The sequence below is a fragment of the Bos grunniens genome, chromosome 2 (genome assembly GCF_055505025.1).
Source record: "Bos grunniens cultivar Pamir isolate PY7600 chromosome 2, Bosgru_T2T1.0, whole genome shotgun sequence".
Lineage (NCBI taxonomy): Eukaryota > Metazoa > Chordata > Mammalia > Artiodactyla > Bovidae > Bos > Bos grunniens.
The window spans coordinates 105,013,190-105,023,494 of NC_141166.1; positions in this window are offsets into that span (position 1 = coordinate 105,013,190).

Genomic DNA, 10,305 nt, shown 5'->3' on the forward strand with positions numbered 1-10,305 from the left:
AAAATTATCCAGTCCAACATGGCAATCATGCAGAGGTTAAAAAGCCTTGCCCTACTTTTATCTTCACTTAACAGATTAGAAAAAAAAAAATAGGCTGAAAGAGATTAAATAAATACAAGGTATTTTAAATAAATACTAATTAAACAAATACTGTTCAAGGTAAGAGAGCTAATAAGTGGCTGAGGTAGACCTCAAACCCTGCATTTTGTGTGCTCCAGATCCCACAGTCTCTCTACCATGTCACATTCTTGCTGCACTGCACCTCGTTGGAAAATAATTTGTCTCCCTGAACATGATCTCATAATGCAGCAAACCTAGTGCTTTGAATCAGAGATCCTAGGATTTGGTATAAGTAGGGCTGCTCTCTACTTTGATCTTCAGGAGTCATCCAGTTAATATCAGTAATCTGGGGGCTTCCAGCTAGATCTTTCTTACATGTTTCCTCCAGCTGGCTATGACTCTAGCCCCGAGCTTTCTAGCAAGGTTACCTGATTGCCTCTGCATCCCTCCATGGGGTCTTAGAGTGGACCTCTCTTAGGCTTCAACCTTATTCTGTTCTCTGCTTCCCAGCCAGCATTGGAGGATTCCCTGGAGTTGCCCCCTGCTGACTCTGCCACTTTCTCTGTGGAATACAATTCTGCCTTCAGCAATGCTACAGATGACCTTTTTGACCTCTAACTCAGTTCAGTTCAGTTGCTCAGTCATATCTGACTCTTGGGGAACCCATGGACTGCTGGACACAAGGCCTCCCTTTCCATCACCAACACCTGGAGCTTGCCCAAACTCATGTCCATTTAATCAGTGATACCATCCAACCATCTCATCCTCTGTCATCCACTTCTCCTCCCACCTTCAATCTTTCCCAGCATCAGGGTCTTTTCAAATGAGTCAGCTCTTTGCATCAGGTGGCCCAAGTATTGGAGCTTCACCTTCAGCATTGGTGCTTCCAATGGATATTCAGAACTGATTTCCTTTAGGATGGACTGGTTGGATCTCCTTGCAGTCCAAGAGACTCTCAAGAGTCTTCTCCAACACCACAGTTCAAAAGCATCAATTCTTTGGTGCTCAGCTTTCTTTATAGTCCAACTCTCACATCCATACCTGACTACTGACTAGATGGACCTTTGTTGACAAAGTAATGTCTCTGCTTTTTAATATGTTGTCTAGGTTGGTCATAACTTTTCTTCCAAGGAGCAAGCGTCTTTTAATTTCATGGCTACAGTCACCATCTGCAGTGATTTTGGAGCCCAAAAAAATAAATTCAGTCACTGTTTCCATTGTTTACGCACCTATTTGCCATAAAGTGATGGGACCAGATGCCACGATCTTAAGTTATCGGAATGCTGAGGGTTAAGCCAACTTTTTCACTCTCTTCTTTCACTTTTATTATTTCTTCTTTGCTTTCTGCATAAGGGTGGTGTCATCTGTGTATCTGAGGTTATTATTATTTCTCCTGGCAATCTTGATTTCAGCTTGTGCTTCATCCAGCCCAGCATTTTGCATTATGTACTCTGCATATAAGTTAAATAAGCAGGGTGACAATATACAGCCTTGACACATTCCTTTCCTGATTTGGAACCAGTCTGTTGTTTCATATCCAGTTCTACCTGTTGCTTCTTGACCTACATACAGTTTTCTCAGGAGGCAGGTGAGGTGGTCTGGTATCCCCATCTCTTTTAGAATTTTCCACAGTTTGTTGTGATCCACACAAAGGCTTTGGCATAGTCAATAAAGCAGAAGCAGATGTTTTTCTGGAACTCTCACGTTTTCAATGATCCACCTCTAGAGAACAATCCAAATACCACTGGGGAGGTAAGGAGGATTTGGCATTGCCCTTTCCCTCCAGCTGTCTATGGAGTATCACATATTCCTCAGGGAAACCACGAAGAGTTGATTCTCTCCCACTTCAAAGTAGTCAAGACTCCTGGGGGAAGGAATCTACAGCCTGACCTCCACACCAAATAACTGAGGACCCAGTGTAGGTTGCTCAGTTACCTGCATGCACCCCAGGGACCAATATAAAACATCCCAGACAAAGCTAGCAAACAATATGAAGCTAGATTCTTTATGCCCTTGGGTCACCTTGTTTTTACACCCATCACAGAAGTAAATACATGCTCCTGATACAGCAGCTTCACTAATGCACAGCACCAGGAGCTGTAATTTGTCTCTAAATAATAGATTTACAATAAAAGACACAATATTTCCTATTCAGTTCAGTTCAGTTCAGTCGCTCAGTCGTGTCTGACTCTTTGCGACCCCATGAATCACAGCAGGCCAGGCCTCCCTGTCCATCACCAACTCCCGGAGTTCACCCAGACTCGCGTCCATCGAGTCAGTGATGCCATCCAGCCATCTCATCCTCTGTCGTCCCCTTCTCCTCTTGCCCCCAATTCCTCCCAGCATCAGAGTCTTTTCCAATGAGTCAACTCTTAGCATGAGGTGGCCAAAGTACTGGAGTTTCAGCTTTAGCATCATTCCTTCCAAAGAAATCCCAGGGCTGATCTCCTTCAGGATGGATTGGTTGGATCTCCTTGCAGTCCAAGGGACTCTCAAGAGTCTTCCCCAACACCACAGTTCAAAAGGATCAATTCTTCAGCGCTCAGCCTTCTTCACAGTCCAACTCTCACATCCATACATGACCACAGGAAAAACTATAGCCTTGACTAGATGGACCTTTGTTGGCAAGGTAATGTCTCTTCTTTTCAGTATGCTATCTAGGTTGGTCATAACTTTTCTTCCGAGGAGTAAGCATCTTTTAATTTCATGGCTGCAGTCACCATCTGCAGTAATTTTGGAGCCCCAAAAAATAAAGTCTGACACTGTTTCCCCATCTATTTCCCATGAAGTGATGGGACCGGATGCCATGATCTTTGTTTTCTGAATGTTGAGCTTTAAGCCAACTCTCTCACTCTCCTCTTTCACTTTCATCAAGAGGCTCTTTAGTTCTTCACTTTCTGCTATAAGGGTAATGTTATCTGCATATCTGAGGTTATTGATATTTCTCCCAGCAATCTTGATTCCAGCTTGTGCTTCATCCAGCCCAGCATTTCTCATGATATACTCTGATTATAAGTTAAATAAGCAGGGTGACAAGATACAGCCTTGATGTACTTCTTTCCCAATTTGGAACCAGTGTCTTGTTGCATGTCCAGTTCTAATTATTATTATTGCTTCTTGACTTGCATACAGATTTCTCAAGAGGCAGGTGAGGTGGCCTGGTGTTCCCATCTCTTTCAGAATTTTCCACAGTTTGTTGTGATCTGCACAGTCAAAGGCTTTGGCATAGTTCATTCATAATAATCCATGATTGGATAATAATCTGGGAAAGTAAATAAATGTTTGAAAGTTTAAAAAATATGCCATCCTTATATCCAGTTACACATAGTAATAGTAAACAGGTAGAACACAGAGTAGGCATCATAACTAGATATTGGAATTTACATGAGGACCCGAACTTCAACAAATAGTTTCTTCTTATCTTCCTAAGTCACCTCTTAGATGTGTTAACAAAGGCCAAAATTATCCAGTGTGGACTGTATTTCCTTGTTTGTGGAGGTCAACAAAGAGGACATGACCACAAGTTGATCCCAAAACTGGTCCCCAGCAATTGAAGCTCCTTACTCCCACCCTTATCCTTGGAATGTACACTCTGCCCACCATTCCTGTACTCAGAGCTACTCTGAGGAGGACACAGCTTTGGGAAACTAAGGTGTTTCTGAGACCACCTGGACCAAGGGAGAGACTGAAGCCCATACAGACCTCTCTATAAATTCCTAGGATTCCAGCAGGTGGATGCAGAGACTACTCATCTTGCAGTCACTCAAGACAAACCTCAGATGTAAGTTTCCTAGCTTACTGAAACTGCTACCCACCAGTCTGGAGTGGTCATTCTTTTTCTTCAGTGTCCTGGGGTCAGTTTCCAATTTTACCTGAGAGTAAGATTTATACTGAGAGTCAGCATTCTCTTATCGCCACCAGACCAATGTCTCCCTGGCAGTGGTGCTAACGATGATCCAAGTCCAAGTAGTAGAATGAGAGAGAGACAGAAACCCTCCAATATTCAGAAACTTAAAGTTTTCTATGAACAAATACAAAGGAACTACAGCTTAATTATCAGTACACTGAAACCTTACCCATTCCCAGCCCACCTGGCTTGGCAGGGTTTCTGCGTTAATCCTTCTGAGGGAAGCAAGAGACTGCTCCGTGGAAAGGCCAGTGTAATTCATAACACAGGCACATTTCCCACCAGGAAAACAATCAAGATGATAAGAACCTCATCTCTGGCTTTGTTGCTTATGGTACTCATGTTCTTTCAAACCCCCCCCACCGTATGTATGGTGGGGGTAGTGCCCAGTGTAGAACCACTTGTTAGATTCAAAGTGATCTTCCCATTATCTGAAAGCTAATCAAATGCCTTAGAAGTAAAGCCCAGTACCTTTCTACTCTGTGAGCTATAGATACTGCAAAAATGGAATCAACTGCGCCTAGTGGAGACCTAGGGTAATTTGATTCTAAATAATTCACTGTTTCTGGTCATCTCATTATGGTGCTCCCACCCTTATCCAATCTTCTACCTAAAAGCATTCTCTGTCTCTCTCTCTGTCTCTCTCACCCCTTTTCTTTTATTCCATTTATTTCCAAATATTTAAGCAGATGAAAGCGAGCTGGCTGAACCTGGCTAGAGCAGGACAGCTGGAGCTGTCAGGGAGTTATCTTCCCTCGACACAGAAGTCAGCCAAATTGCCATAGTCAAGTAGCAATCATTTGTCTTTTCCCCCATCTCTTCAGAGCAGAAGCTGATGCTCAGGGTGGTTTTAGAATATGGACAGGGGTCTCCACAGCCAGGAAAAGACATCTTATGCCATCTCTTCCCCTCCCCCAAACTGTGCTCAGCAGTTATGGCTCCTCTAAGGCTGGCATGCCAGTCTCCAGAGGTGAAAGGAGCATGAATTTAGCCCACTGTGCTGCCTTGCCCACAGCATAGTATAATATTAATTAGTCACCTTCCTTATTATTCAGTCAAAATATGCCAAACTGAAATAAATTACATTCTTAGCACATATTTCACACCCCTGGATAAAGTCTTGCAAGGGTTTTCTTTTATTATTTATAAGATCATGTGCTGTCTTCCTGTGGAAAATGAGATGGTCTGCATGAGGAAAAAGGTAAAAGAAATGCAGAGAAATGAAACAATCAGATATTCCCTAATGATATTTAAAAATAGAAAATTTGCTACTGTTACATACAGCATGTTCCATCTTTTGAGATTTAATGGCTCTCTTGTGGTTTAATGGAGAATTACTTTCAGTAATTGATTATTAAAATTTAAAATTGCTAACCATCTTCATTATTAGATGAGCGAACATGTTATCCTTGTAATTAAAAAAGCCCGAGACTCACTTTCATCCTGTTGACAGAGCGGGCAGACTGTCTCTGCACTCAGACTTGATGGTTTCAGGCTTCTTGTTTGACAAAAATAACCAGACAGTCATTTGATGATGAAAATGCAGGACATCCACAGAGACTGAGCAGAAAATATAATGAACAAAAAATAAAATAATAAAAAGCCCTACAAGCTAATTAAAGTTTTCAGTCCCGACTCATTAAATGCTTGGCATCACTTCTGTGATATTTCGCCGTGCTGTGCTCAGGTAACACGGACGCTGTCACATTAGTCCAGCCTCCCTCCATGTGCCTTCGGAAAGCATCACAATCTGCACCAGCTCCTGCCCTCTCACATTTCACCTGGAGATGTTACAGTACAAATTGTGGGTTTGGCAACATATTCCACAAAGGGGTGCTGGAAAAATACAGTGTGATTTCCTGCTCTCTGGATGTGTTTACGATGTGTCCAGACTGGCATGGAGAGCATCAAGGTTCAAACGCTCTGCTGAGTCCAGACAGTAGTACCTCAAAATCCCTTGCCAACTCCCCCGTTCGGAGAGAAAAGGGGTTACCAGTCATTTATCCACACACTAGGGGTGGGGAATTTGTCTTGATGGGAGCTTGCACTTCCTTAGATGTTTTCATCATATTAGAGCATTCCTTTTGGGAAGATAGTACTCAGTGGTTTTCAAAAGGAAATTTTATAACTGTCAATGAAAAGAGCCTTACCAGAGGAGACATTTTTCACCACTCAAGTATTAGACAGATGTCAGCCTTTGGGAGAGGAAAATCCAGCAGACTTGAGAAGCACCAATTTTTGTTCGTGAAGGTATATTCTGAAAATCAAGGAAAGCCCCCTGAATATCAGCATTCCTACAGAGTCTCAATTGTTTAACTCATAAAATCCCCACTCAAACATCAATTTTTAAAAATGAATTAATCAATGACTTGCCAATATTCTCTTAAGATTCAGATCCCCAAGGATATCTTCTCTGCTTCCACCCAGACAGCCTCAATTATTCTTTAATGCAAATCACTACCCTCCCCTTTGTCTACACTCAGACTATGAGATCACTGGACCACATTTAGATGGTGCTGTGAAGCTATTCTCATTTACTTGTCCTTGTATTTATCCTCCCAATTAGATTATAGGATCCTCAAAAGTAAGAGAAATGTCTTTTATTTCTTTTGCTATTTTCAGTTACCTACATAGCCTCTTACCTGCTATCAAACTCAGCCAGACATCAGGTCCACCACCCATCTTATTTGCTTTCTGAGTCAGATGTGAAAGTTTGACAAGAAGCTGAGATATTTTGTGCTAATTAAATATAACCTTGAATTTAGAACCTGTACAGACTAGCTCAGCCTTCTTCAACCATGGAACAATTGACTTAATACTCCCAAGGAGGCTAGTTGTATGCTAGATGCATATGAGATAAACAAATTCATTACCAGAAATGAACATTAGGTCTTAATATGCAGAACATCTTGAAAAAGTCTGATTTGGACTGTTTTTTCAGATGACCTTTAACAATCTCACAAAGTCATTTACAATTTAAAAAAAAAAAATATTTCCCTCTTCTATGGGCTTTCTGAATCTATTGATGTAACAACTTTCCTCCTGGAATATAAAGTTCTAACCAATTTATAAGGCTATCTCACATGTTATCTCTCATAATCATTCCTGTATATCCAACCAGGACACCTTACTTGTGTTAGTGACACACATTTCCACCCTCTATCAGGTTAAATAGAAAATTATATGCATTTTGATAGCATAATTCACATTTGAATACCTTTCTACTTCTCTCCAGAGAAGGCAATGGCAACCCACTCCAGTACTCTTGCCTGGAAAATCCCATGGATGGAGGAGCCTGGTAGGCTGCAGTCCATGGGGTCGCTAAGAGTTGAACATGACTGAGCGACTTCACTTTCACTTTTCACTTTCATGCATTGGAGAAGGAAATGGCAACCCACTCCGATATTCTTGCCTGGAGAATCCCAGGATGGGGAAGCCTGGTGGGCTGCCGTCTCTGGGGTCGCATAGAGTCAGACACGACTGAAGCGACTTAGCAGCAGCAGCAGCAGCTACCTCTCTCAGCACCTAGCGTCTAGCTTTAAATGCGTAAGAGTCTACAGTACATATTAACTGAAAGAATGAATGAATGGATGGATGAAATCAATAGAATGAGCTAGTCCTACATTTTTTTCCCTTTTCTCAATCTCCTTTCTTAAATTTAAATAGAAGGAACATTGCTATCCAACACAACTGTACTGATATAGTGTTTACAAAACATTTCTTTGTTGTATGGGGGTCAAAAACTTACACCCACAAGTTCCTGTTCTTCCCATCTCAGTTGATGAAAATTTCATAGTTTCATCATCTCAGGCCATAATATCTGAATCTTCTTGGACGTACCTCTTTTTCTCATACCCCTTGATCCTATCCACCAACAGATTTTTGTCAGCTCTCTGTCAAAATAGATCCAGACCATTTCTCACCACTTCCACTACTACCAAGGTACCATTATCCACTCCCTAAGATCACTCTAACTGGCTCCTAAGATCCCTCTCTGTTTACTGCCAGAAATACCCCATTACTATATCACTTGGTTGAAGTCATTCCTCTGCCCAAATCCTCTAGTACCTCCAATTTCACCACAATGGCCTATATTTTCCTACAAGATCCACCTACCCCTTCTCGTCTTCCTCATCATCCTCTACTACCCCACCTGTCTCTTACTGTCCCCAGTTATTCTGGCCTTCTTGCACTTCTTCCAACCAGGCACTCACCTGCCTCAAGAGATGCCTTTGGGCCTTGGCACATGTTCTTCCCTCAGCTTGGATTACTTTTCACCAACATAGATGGGAGGAGAGGTTCAAACATCACCTTTGCTGCTGCTGCTAAGTCACTTCAGTAGTGTCCGAGTCTGCATGACCCCATAGATGGCCTCCTACCAGGCTCCTCTGTCCCTGGGATTCTCCAGGCAAGAACACTGGAGTGGGTTGCCATTGCCTTCTCCAATGCAATAAAGTGAAAAGTGAAAGTGAAGTCGCTCAGTCGTGCCCGACTCTTCACGACCCCATGGACTGCAGCCCACCAGGCTCCTCCGTCCATGGGATTTTCCAGGAAAGAGTACTGGAGTGGGGTGCCATTGCCTTCTCCAAACATCACCTTTAGACCTTTATTAAGAACTTTAGAGATGTAGGAATATGTTTATTCTATAACTAATTTAATCCAGTTAATTTAGCAAGACAGTTTTAAAATGGAGAAAACATAAAAGTTGTACATGGCTTACAGAATACAACCACATCCAAGGAAAATCCAAACATTGACATGGTTTGATGAATAATATGGGCACACAGTGTGGAACAGCTATGGCTTCCTAGTAGGAGGCTGCTGAAAATGAGTTTCTTGTTGTTGCATTCCTTTCACCTTCCACAAGTGGTGAGAATGCCTAAAAAAGAGTTCTCAGAAGGCTTTTGACAACTACCTGAAATGGTTTCTACCACTCCAAATTACCTTTGAACATTGATTTTATTGACTCCATTTTTCCTACCAGGAACAGGCTCTGGAGGGAAGGTTAGAAGAGAAAGGAAAAAATTTAAAGAAAGAAAAAATTTACTTACTACTGTCTTATAATCAGATAAATCAGACTGACAACAAAAATTCACTGAGCAGCAAAAGATTTCCCTCCAAGCTTTTGTTTTTGTTTGTGTTCTTATTTTATACTGGGTCTTCCCACACATTATAATGTCTTGGCAGCAATTCAACTGATAACAGCCTCTTGGCATTAAAACAATTTCTAGAAAACATTGCAGCTTTGTTATATTTTTACAACCTATCATGTTATGGGACCTGGACCAAGGCTAATTTTTTACATAATTTGTAGGGCATTCTCTTGAGGAAAAAGTAAGGTGATAGATTAGAAAATATTTTGAAGATGATAAATTGTAAACTGAAAAATATATGCCAATTTGAAAACTTTGTCAGGTTGAAAGACTTTGTAGTAGCATTTTTTTCCTGATTGACTTCATATATATTTTTTTAAGTTCTTTCAATGATCCCTTAAAATTTGATCTAGATGGAATATTGGTTGATCCACTCCTTCGTTTTAAGGATAAGGATACAAAGACTTAGTCATATTAAATGATTTGCTCAAGGCATAATTTGTTAGCAGAGAGTTGGGAATAACACACAAGCTCTTTGGCATTCACTGTTTTCTAAGCTTCACTGTGTTTGAGCCTTTTTCATTATTGTGCCACTTTGGTACTCACAGCGAAAATTAAACTACATTAGCCCTGCTGCCCAGGAAGTTGCAATCTAAAACTTGAGACCAAATGGATGACATGAAAATCATCATAGTTGTCATTATAATGACATATATTTTTCAGTTTACAATTTATCAACTTCGAAATATTTTCTATCACCTTGGTTTACCCTCAAAAGAATGCTCTACAAATTATGTAATAGAAAATATTGCATGAATATTTAATAGATAACTTTTACATACTCCAGTTTGCTCTCTGGGAGATGGTCAGGAAAGAAAAGTCACTGTGGTTTCTTACATGTGTGAACAGTATGATGCTCTTACTATATATGCTGGATGCCACTAAATTGATTTTATGATCAACCTATAACACGCATATATACACATATGTATATACATATATATTTGTGTACATATATACATGTGGGTATGTGTGTATACATGTATATTTTTTATAAATACACATATAATTTCTGTTCATTTTCCTAGCCACATTTGGAATCCACTAATGCTTTTTGCTATATTCCATGTGTCAGCACAGACAAAAGTCATCTCAGGGCTCTGGAAATGGCAGAGAGTGAATAATTAAGATCGGGCATCAAGACATTGACATGTCATTCACTGGTAACACAGAGGGACAGGATGC